We start from the raw sequence: 8073 nt of genomic DNA, 5'->3' as shown, positions 1-8073 counted from the left end.
GAGTCTAGCAGGTCCTCGGCGTCAACCTGAACATTCTGTGAACTTGTTAGGAAGCAAACCTGAGTTGCACGTGTCAAAGCAATCATGCAGTTAAGACATGTTACAACAAGTTGTCCAGAGACACCCTCTTGTAAACCAGCTAACGCCCACCTTTACCACACTGAATTTATTTACGTGGAAACTCACACTATCACAAAAGAAGGTGGCACAGTGCCCAGTTTGGATGCTACTGGACCTGAGTGGGAGGATGAGGGGCGGAAGCCCAGGGCTTCACGAGGGGCACCGCGGCCTGACTCCTCGACGGGGCAGCTTCCCGAGGAGACGCTGTGAGACGCCGTCATCCGTTTCACATGCAGAATTGGCTGTGCCGCCGCTGCTGTCTTTTGTCGTGATCAACTATTTGTTATTTTTTTTTCCAATCTGGTAACAGAAACTCACAGATTCACTCTGTGAGAATGTAGTTACAGAAGAAGCAATCTCGCCTAAAACTCCTTATGAGAATAAATAATGCACAAAAATGTTCACAGTCAGATGATGACAGCTCCCCTTTTAAAGATTTTGACCACTGGATTGATCTTGATTAATTTATATACACAGAGTCCATCCTGAGGGACCGGGTATTTCTCTAAAGATGACAGAATGGCTCCAAGGACAAAAAAAACCAAAATTTTTTTAAAAATTAAAAAATTAAAAATAAAGTCTTATGATTCTATTAACAGATATAAAAAACTTACTATAAAATATTTCAGCTATCACCACTACCATTTAACACTGTTCTGAAAAGTCCTAGCTAAATTAAGGCAGGAAACAGAAATACGATGTTTAATGATTAGAAAAAAGAGGGAAAAAATGATCATTATTGGCTGAACTGTAATTGCTTATCCTGGAAGACACTGCATTTTCCCTCAGACAAGGGAAAGCCCTCCACGAGAGATACGCAGACAACAAATAAAGACACGTGGAAACACGGCAAAAAGGCTGAGAACAGACGGAGGGCAACATGTAAACGACATGTGGCCCCAGAAGGGGGGCCACAGCAGTCCAGACCCACCCGTGACAAACCAACGAGAAAAAATTATCTACTATCAACAAGAAGACCTTAGAAACAGTGACAAGAGGAGAAATAAATCAGGAGATACAACAATCAATACACACAAATACTGTCCAGCAAATACTCCTCACAAGACCGACAGCTGAATTCTGCAGACAAACACAATTACAGCTGCAGCTGGAGACGCGGGTACGATCCGACTTAGCCCAGCTGCCATCGGAATAAGCAGAAGACAAGGAAACGTACAGAAGATTTAAACAACATGATTACAAATCCTGAAAGTAGCGGTATGAATTTTAAAAACACTCGTTTTAGAGCATCTGTGAAACACTGCCCCAAGTCAACCACGGAGAGCCATCGTCAGTCTAGCTACACCCTCTGATCACAGCATGACGGATTGCAAATCACTGACAAACAGTCGTCTTAAAAACCCAGCAAAGCATGACACTGAGCACAGCTTGGCTAAGAGAGAAAATAAGACAGGAAGTTACGAACTGGATAAAAATTAAAATTTTATTTCAAAATTGTATGAAGTTGCTGAGAATACCCAACAGATTGGTAAGAACAACAAAAAGCAAAAGGTTTGGGTGGTGATTTGAGGGAACTGGAAACACCCCTGCCTTACTGCTGGCATCCAGGCTGGAGGCTGACTGCGCCCAGCAGTCTGGAGTCACTTGGTGAGAATGTGCAGGTCTAAGCCACACAGACGGGTTCACAGCACTGTGCATTTTTCGGGAAAAAATACTGCCTCACATCCCAGCACATGACTATTAAATCAAAAGCCATGAGAGGATTATGGGAAATGAAATAAACTGGGAGGGCTGAGTGAGTTACTCACCATAAATATCCCAATACAAGAAGGTACGCCGGGGAGCAAAAATGTTTTATTGTGCCTTGTCAATTTGCAATTAATGTCATAGTTTTGTGTTTTCAAATGTTACAGAAATGATAACTTCACTCCCCACTTCCTGAGAATTCCAGTTAGCACATGACTGTACTAAACATCATGCCTGACTGAGGAAACTGAATCACTTCTTTGAGGTATTGGCATTCACCCTCGAAATTCATTACATACTAATACTTAGAACAAACTCCCAGGGGACCAGCTGTACTCCCTAAAGCTATGGAGCAATACAGTCGCCATCTGGTGTTCTCTGTCTTCAATATTAAATTATCTGATTGCTAGCAGAAACATGCAAGTTAAGAGCAAGTTTTCTCAGCAGTCTGCCAAGAGGCACGTATCATCAGCGTACCTGAAGGCTTTTAACTAGTCTTTGGATGGAAAGTACTTAATGAGTAAATAAGAGAGAAAAAAAGACTAGTGATTATGACAAATTGAAAAAGCATTCAAATCTCACTTGTGAAATTAATCCACACCTTCTTTCAGCCTGTGGAAACAAAAGTAAGTCAATGACTTTACTTTAAAAGCAGATTTACACCGCATACAACTCAGTGACAAAAAAATAAACAACCCAATCCAAAAATGGGCAGAAGACTTAAACTAACATTTCTCCAGTGAAGTCATACAAATGGCCAATAGGCATGTGAAAAAATGCTCAATATCATTAATTATCAGAGAAATGCAAATCAAAACTTACAATGAGGTATCACCTCACAACAGTCAGAATGGCCATCATTTAAAAGTCCACAAACAAATGCTGAAGAGGGTGTGGAGAAAAGGGAACCCCCCCAACACTGCTGGTGGGAATGCAGCTTGGTGCAGCCATTGTGGAAAACAGAATGGAGATTCTTCGAAAGATTAAAAATAGACTTACCATATGATCCAGAAATCCCACTCCTGGGCATATATCTGGAGAAAAGTATAATTCAAAAAGAAACCTGCACCCCAATGTTCACAGCAGCACTGTTTACAACAGCCAAGACACAGAAACAACCTAAATGTCCATCAACAGATGACTGGGTAAAGATGTGGTATATTTATACAATGGAATACTACTCAGCCATAAAAATGACAACATAATGCCATTTGCAACAACATGGATGGACCTGGAGATTGTCATTGTAAGTGAAGTAAGCCAGAAAGAACAACAAAGATCATGTGATATCACTTATATGTGGAATCTTAAAAAATGACACAAGTGAACTTATTTACAGAACAGAAACAAACTCACAGACATAGAAAACAAACTTACGGTTACCAGGTGGGGAAGGAGGGAGGGATAAATTAGGAGTCTGAGATTTTCAGATACCAACTACTACATATAAAATAGATAAACAACAAGGACCTACTATAGAGCACAGGGAACTAAATTCAATGTCTTGTAGTAACCTATAGTGAAAAAGAATACAAAAAGAAATATATGTATGAATAACTGAATCACTATGCTGTACACCAGAAATTAACACATTATAAACTGACTATACTTCAATAAAAATTTTTTAAAATAAAAAATAATTAAGATGGTATAAAAAAGCAGGTTTCCTAATTAGTCACTTATATGCTGAAAAATACGTTCAATCTACTGGTATCTCTAAAAGATACACAAAATTCATCAAGTTTATTATTAGGAAAAGTACACCAACTTTTTCCTCAGACTGAGGATAACATTTCCAAAATAATAACACTGTAACACGAGTTACTACTGTCCACCAGTTTTATTGGACTTATTTTAGTTATGTGTGCTGTCTTCAATTTCAATAAAAACACACACACCAAAATCAACAATGTGTGGAAGCAACCGAGGAGAGATGCTCAGTGCGTCACCACGACCGGCGCGGCGGAGCCCTGCTGATCGGAGGCAGAGACGCAAGCACAGGCGCTGGCCCGGCCCAAAGCCGAGGCTGGGAGGGGGCCACGTGGACAGAACACGGATGAGAAGCCCCCACCGAGGGCAGGCGAACCCATCAGCTTGCTGCCTTTGGCAAAAAAACAGGAGGAATGACGGTAGCAATGAAACCAGGAAAAAACAAATCAGAAATGTCAACAGGGGCGTAAAGCTGAGTGGCGTGGGGGCACGGGGTGGGGGGCAGATGGGTGCCCTGCAGGTCTTTCCCGAGCCCCAGAAGGAGCCCCTTTAGCTGTGATCCACGAAGGTGGACCCCTTGTCTCCCTCCTGTCACATGAAGCAGCTCCATCCGCCACGGGTGATGGGGCAGGTAAACCTCCTGCGCCCCCAGTCCCAAGGAAAGCCACGGCCCCGGGGGAAGCAGGAACCCCCAAACTGGGGCCAGGCTGGCTGCCCCTGGGGAGAGGGGCACCAGCACCGAGAGATCCCACCGCCACGGTTCGGGGACGCAGGGCCTCAGGCGGACCCAGTGAAGGAGGCCAGAGGGAAACCCCCTCCAGAAAGTTCCAGAAGGAACAGGAGGAGGCAGCAGACCACCAGAGGGCCAGCAGGTGAGGGGGCCTGAGCAGAGCGAGCAGGGGTCTGGCTGGGCTGGGACGGAGGACACAGGAGGCCTCAGCCTGCCAGGCCTCTCACCCGCTGCAGGCAAGGCCACCACGGGGCCGCTGGCAGGTCTCTGTGATGGCAGGTGACCTCAGGGTCAACGAAGCCCAGGGCCAAACACCCTCACCCCCACCAGAGCCTCCCGCTTCGCCCAGCGGTGGGTGAGAAAGGCTGTCCTTCCCCGACAGAAGCAAGGGGTTTAAACCAGCCATTGTCACCTCAGCAGCCACCAGTGGGCAGCCCCACAGATGCGGGCACAAGGGTGTAGACCAGGTCTTAAAGTGCTCGGATCTGCACGTCAGTAAAGGCCCCGGTGACAGTGGATGCGTCCCGAACAGAATTTCAGCAGAAATCCTGGAATTACAAAAACCAGTCTGCTGGAAATTTGAGGGCAAGTCTGTAACAGAGGTTAAGGAGCCCTTCTCTAGGGCTGTCCACACACCAACACGTCAGCCTGAGAAACGGGTGATCTGAGGGGGGTTCCCAGGGGGGAACAGAACAGAGCATCCCCAGACATGCAGTCACACTGCTGAGACCACGGGCACAAGGCCCAGGAAGCAACCGGAGAAATGAGAACCACCACCTGGAGGGGCCAAGACGAGGGTCATGGTGCACCCCCCCAAAGTGACAGGCCAGCCGCACCATCAAAGCACAGGATGGGGCCGGAGCGGCCGCCCCAGGGCACTGAGTGAAGGAGGCATTGTGTGAGCTGCACAAAAGCACGAGCCCCGCCGGGCACAGCTCACGCAGAAAGGACATGCCACCGGTGAAGACGGGGACCCACGCAGAAATGAAGGGCGCCGTGAGATGGTGATTCGACGTTCTCATCTCTAATCTCCCTCGTGAATAACGGCCTAAAGCAGCAGGAGCTGGCCTCGCCTTTCATCCAACCTGTCATTCTCTTCTTAATCCAGGTGCTGGAGCCATTAACACCGCGTGTGATGTTGTCACCCTGTGGCTCAGTGATTATCTTTAGTTCCATCTGTCTTCTTCCTTGTTTTCCTGCCTTTTAGATTCAGTACTTTTATTATTTACTTTTATTTCAGTTTTTGGCTTTTTAAGTTCATAACTCTTTCTTGAGGGTTTGCGGGTGGGGTACAACTGAAGCACCGGAGATCTGCGAGATAGGAGAACGTCAGGAACAGCCTTGTGCTGTTGAATTGGACAACGTGGGTGAAATAGAGAAACTTGTTAAAAGAGGAGAAGTACCAAAACTCACTCAGTAACAGGTGACCCAAATGGCCCTGTTGCAGGAGCTGTGTCTCTTCTGCAGAGAAAGTTCCAGGCCCCGGTGGCTTTACTGGTAAACTCTTTCAAATCCTCCCAGAACACAACAGAGGAGAAAACATGTTCCCACTTTTCTTATGATGCTGGAATTACTGATACCAAAACCAGACGAATACACCAGAAGAGAGAAAATTAGCTTTACCTCCCTCGTAAGCACAGCTGCGACTATCCATAACAAAGCACCGCCAAGCCAGCGCCAGCAGCTGCGGGAAGAGCACACCTGACATCCCCTGGGACTCACACCAGCACTGCCAGGCTCCACAAACATCTGAACATCAATGCAGCGCACCAGACGAACAGCTCAAGGGAAGTGAGACCGGTTTTCCACTAAATTCAACACATTGAAGACCAAACCCCTCAGCAAACCAGGAATGGAAGAGGAACCTCCCCAGACGGAGAAAGTCTGTGCAGTTGATGCGAGAATTCATGGTGAAAACAACCAGTGTTTATCCCCAAGTTCAAAGACAAAGCGTCGACTTCCCTTCACTTCGTCCCAACATTTTCCTGGAGCCTCCAGCATTGCCATATGGAAGGAAAAAGTACAAAAAAATCATCTCCTGGCAAAGAAAGAAGAACTAAGACTGTCTCTGTCACAGATAACATAATTGCCTACCTAGAAAATCCCCCAAAAGTCTAAAAGTAATGTCACAAAAACTAATCAGTGGATTTAAAAGGGCCACAGGATCGAAGGGAAATGTACAAAAATCAGCTATATTTCTAGATGCTAAAATAAGAAAAGTTTGCAAACTGAAATTTCAAAAAATACTACGATAGGATGAAGTATATGGAATAGACATAATATTGTAAAGCATTGCTGGCAGAATTTGAAAAATCTAAATAAGAATGATTTTATGTTCATACGCCATGCTCTTAGTTGGAAAACTAAGTATTTTTAAGACATGATTTTTCCCTAGACTGAAGTATACTTTCAAAAAAGTCTCAATTAAAATTCCAGCAGGCTTTTTTTGTAGAAATGGGACAAGTGATTTTACACTTACATGGAAGGGCAAAAGATCTAAAAAACCCAAAACAGTACTGAAAATGAAGGACAAATTTGAATAATTCACACCAAGCGATGTGCAGGCTTTCTGTAAAGCTACAGCACTGGGTGGATGCGGCACTGGCATCAGGAGACACGTGCAGACAAGGGAGGCGGAGCCTGGAAACACACCCGCAGACCCGCCTGGGAGACGGCCAAGAAGGCGGCAAAGAAATCCAACGAGGAGTGGGCAGGCTTTTCAAAAAACGCAGCTTGAACAACTGGAGAGCTAGATGCGAGAAAAGAACCCCCGTCCACACTTCACTGATTATACACAAAGTGCGCGCACTGGATCCCAAACTAAGTGCCGTCATCCAACCTGTAAAACTTCAAGGACAACACAGAAAATTTTATGACATTAGGTGAGGCAAATATTTCTTAGACAGGACACTAAAAAGAGAACCCAGAGAAGGAAGGGAGGAAGGAAGGAAGGAGAAAAGGAAAAAAAGAAAAGAAAGAAAGAAATTGATGCATTGGATTTCATCAAAGTTAAAGCATGTGCTCTGTGAAAGGCATAGTTAAGGAACTGAAAAGACTTGGTTGAGACTGGAATAAAATTCTGTAAAATCAAAGTCTGATAAAGGAGCTGCATCTAGAATGAACAGACAACTCCTACAACTCAGTATTAAACGGAAAAAAAACCAATAAAAGATGAGTAAAAGACAATCAAATAAAGGATTTTCAACCAGAATATGAAAAGAGATCTTCCAACTTAAACATAAAAGAAAACCCAGCACAAAAAGGGCTAACACCTGAACGTGCCTCATGAAGGAAGTTGCCCATGTGGAAAATGTACACTGAAAAGCTGTCTGAAGCCACCGTTCACCCGGGACCAGGATGAAGCCTGCAGCTGCAGCCGCACGTACACCTGGAGGACTGGGCGTACAGGTGCGGGGTACGGGTACCAGGGCCAGGACGCAGCAACAGGACCGGCATCCGTGCGTCGCTGGGGACCAAGGAGCACAGCCCTGTGGGAAATGGCCTGGGTTTCCCTGTGAAGTTACAGGTACACGGAATGTGAGACCAGCCATCAGGCTCCTACAAGTTTGCTCAAGACCAAGGGAAGTGTGCGAGTACAGAAACCATGTCCCCGAACACCCACAGCCGCTCTGTTATGTTATTATGTGTTCACAGCTGCTCCAACCTGGAGGCACGTCCGTCAGCTGGTGAGACAAGTTCCTTCGAGGGGACACGCTGGGAGATGAACAACGAACCCGACACATGCGAGCTCCCGGGCGAGGCCGATGAGACCTGAGGAAGCCTGACCAGGGCCGGAAAGCCACTCG

The sequence above is a fragment of the Camelus bactrianus genome, chromosome 15 (genome assembly GCF_048773025.1).
Source record: "Camelus bactrianus isolate YW-2024 breed Bactrian camel chromosome 15, ASM4877302v1, whole genome shotgun sequence".
Classification (NCBI taxonomy): domain Eukaryota; kingdom Metazoa; phylum Chordata; class Mammalia; order Artiodactyla; family Camelidae; genus Camelus; species Camelus bactrianus.
Note: the sequence above shows the minus strand (reverse complement) of the source record.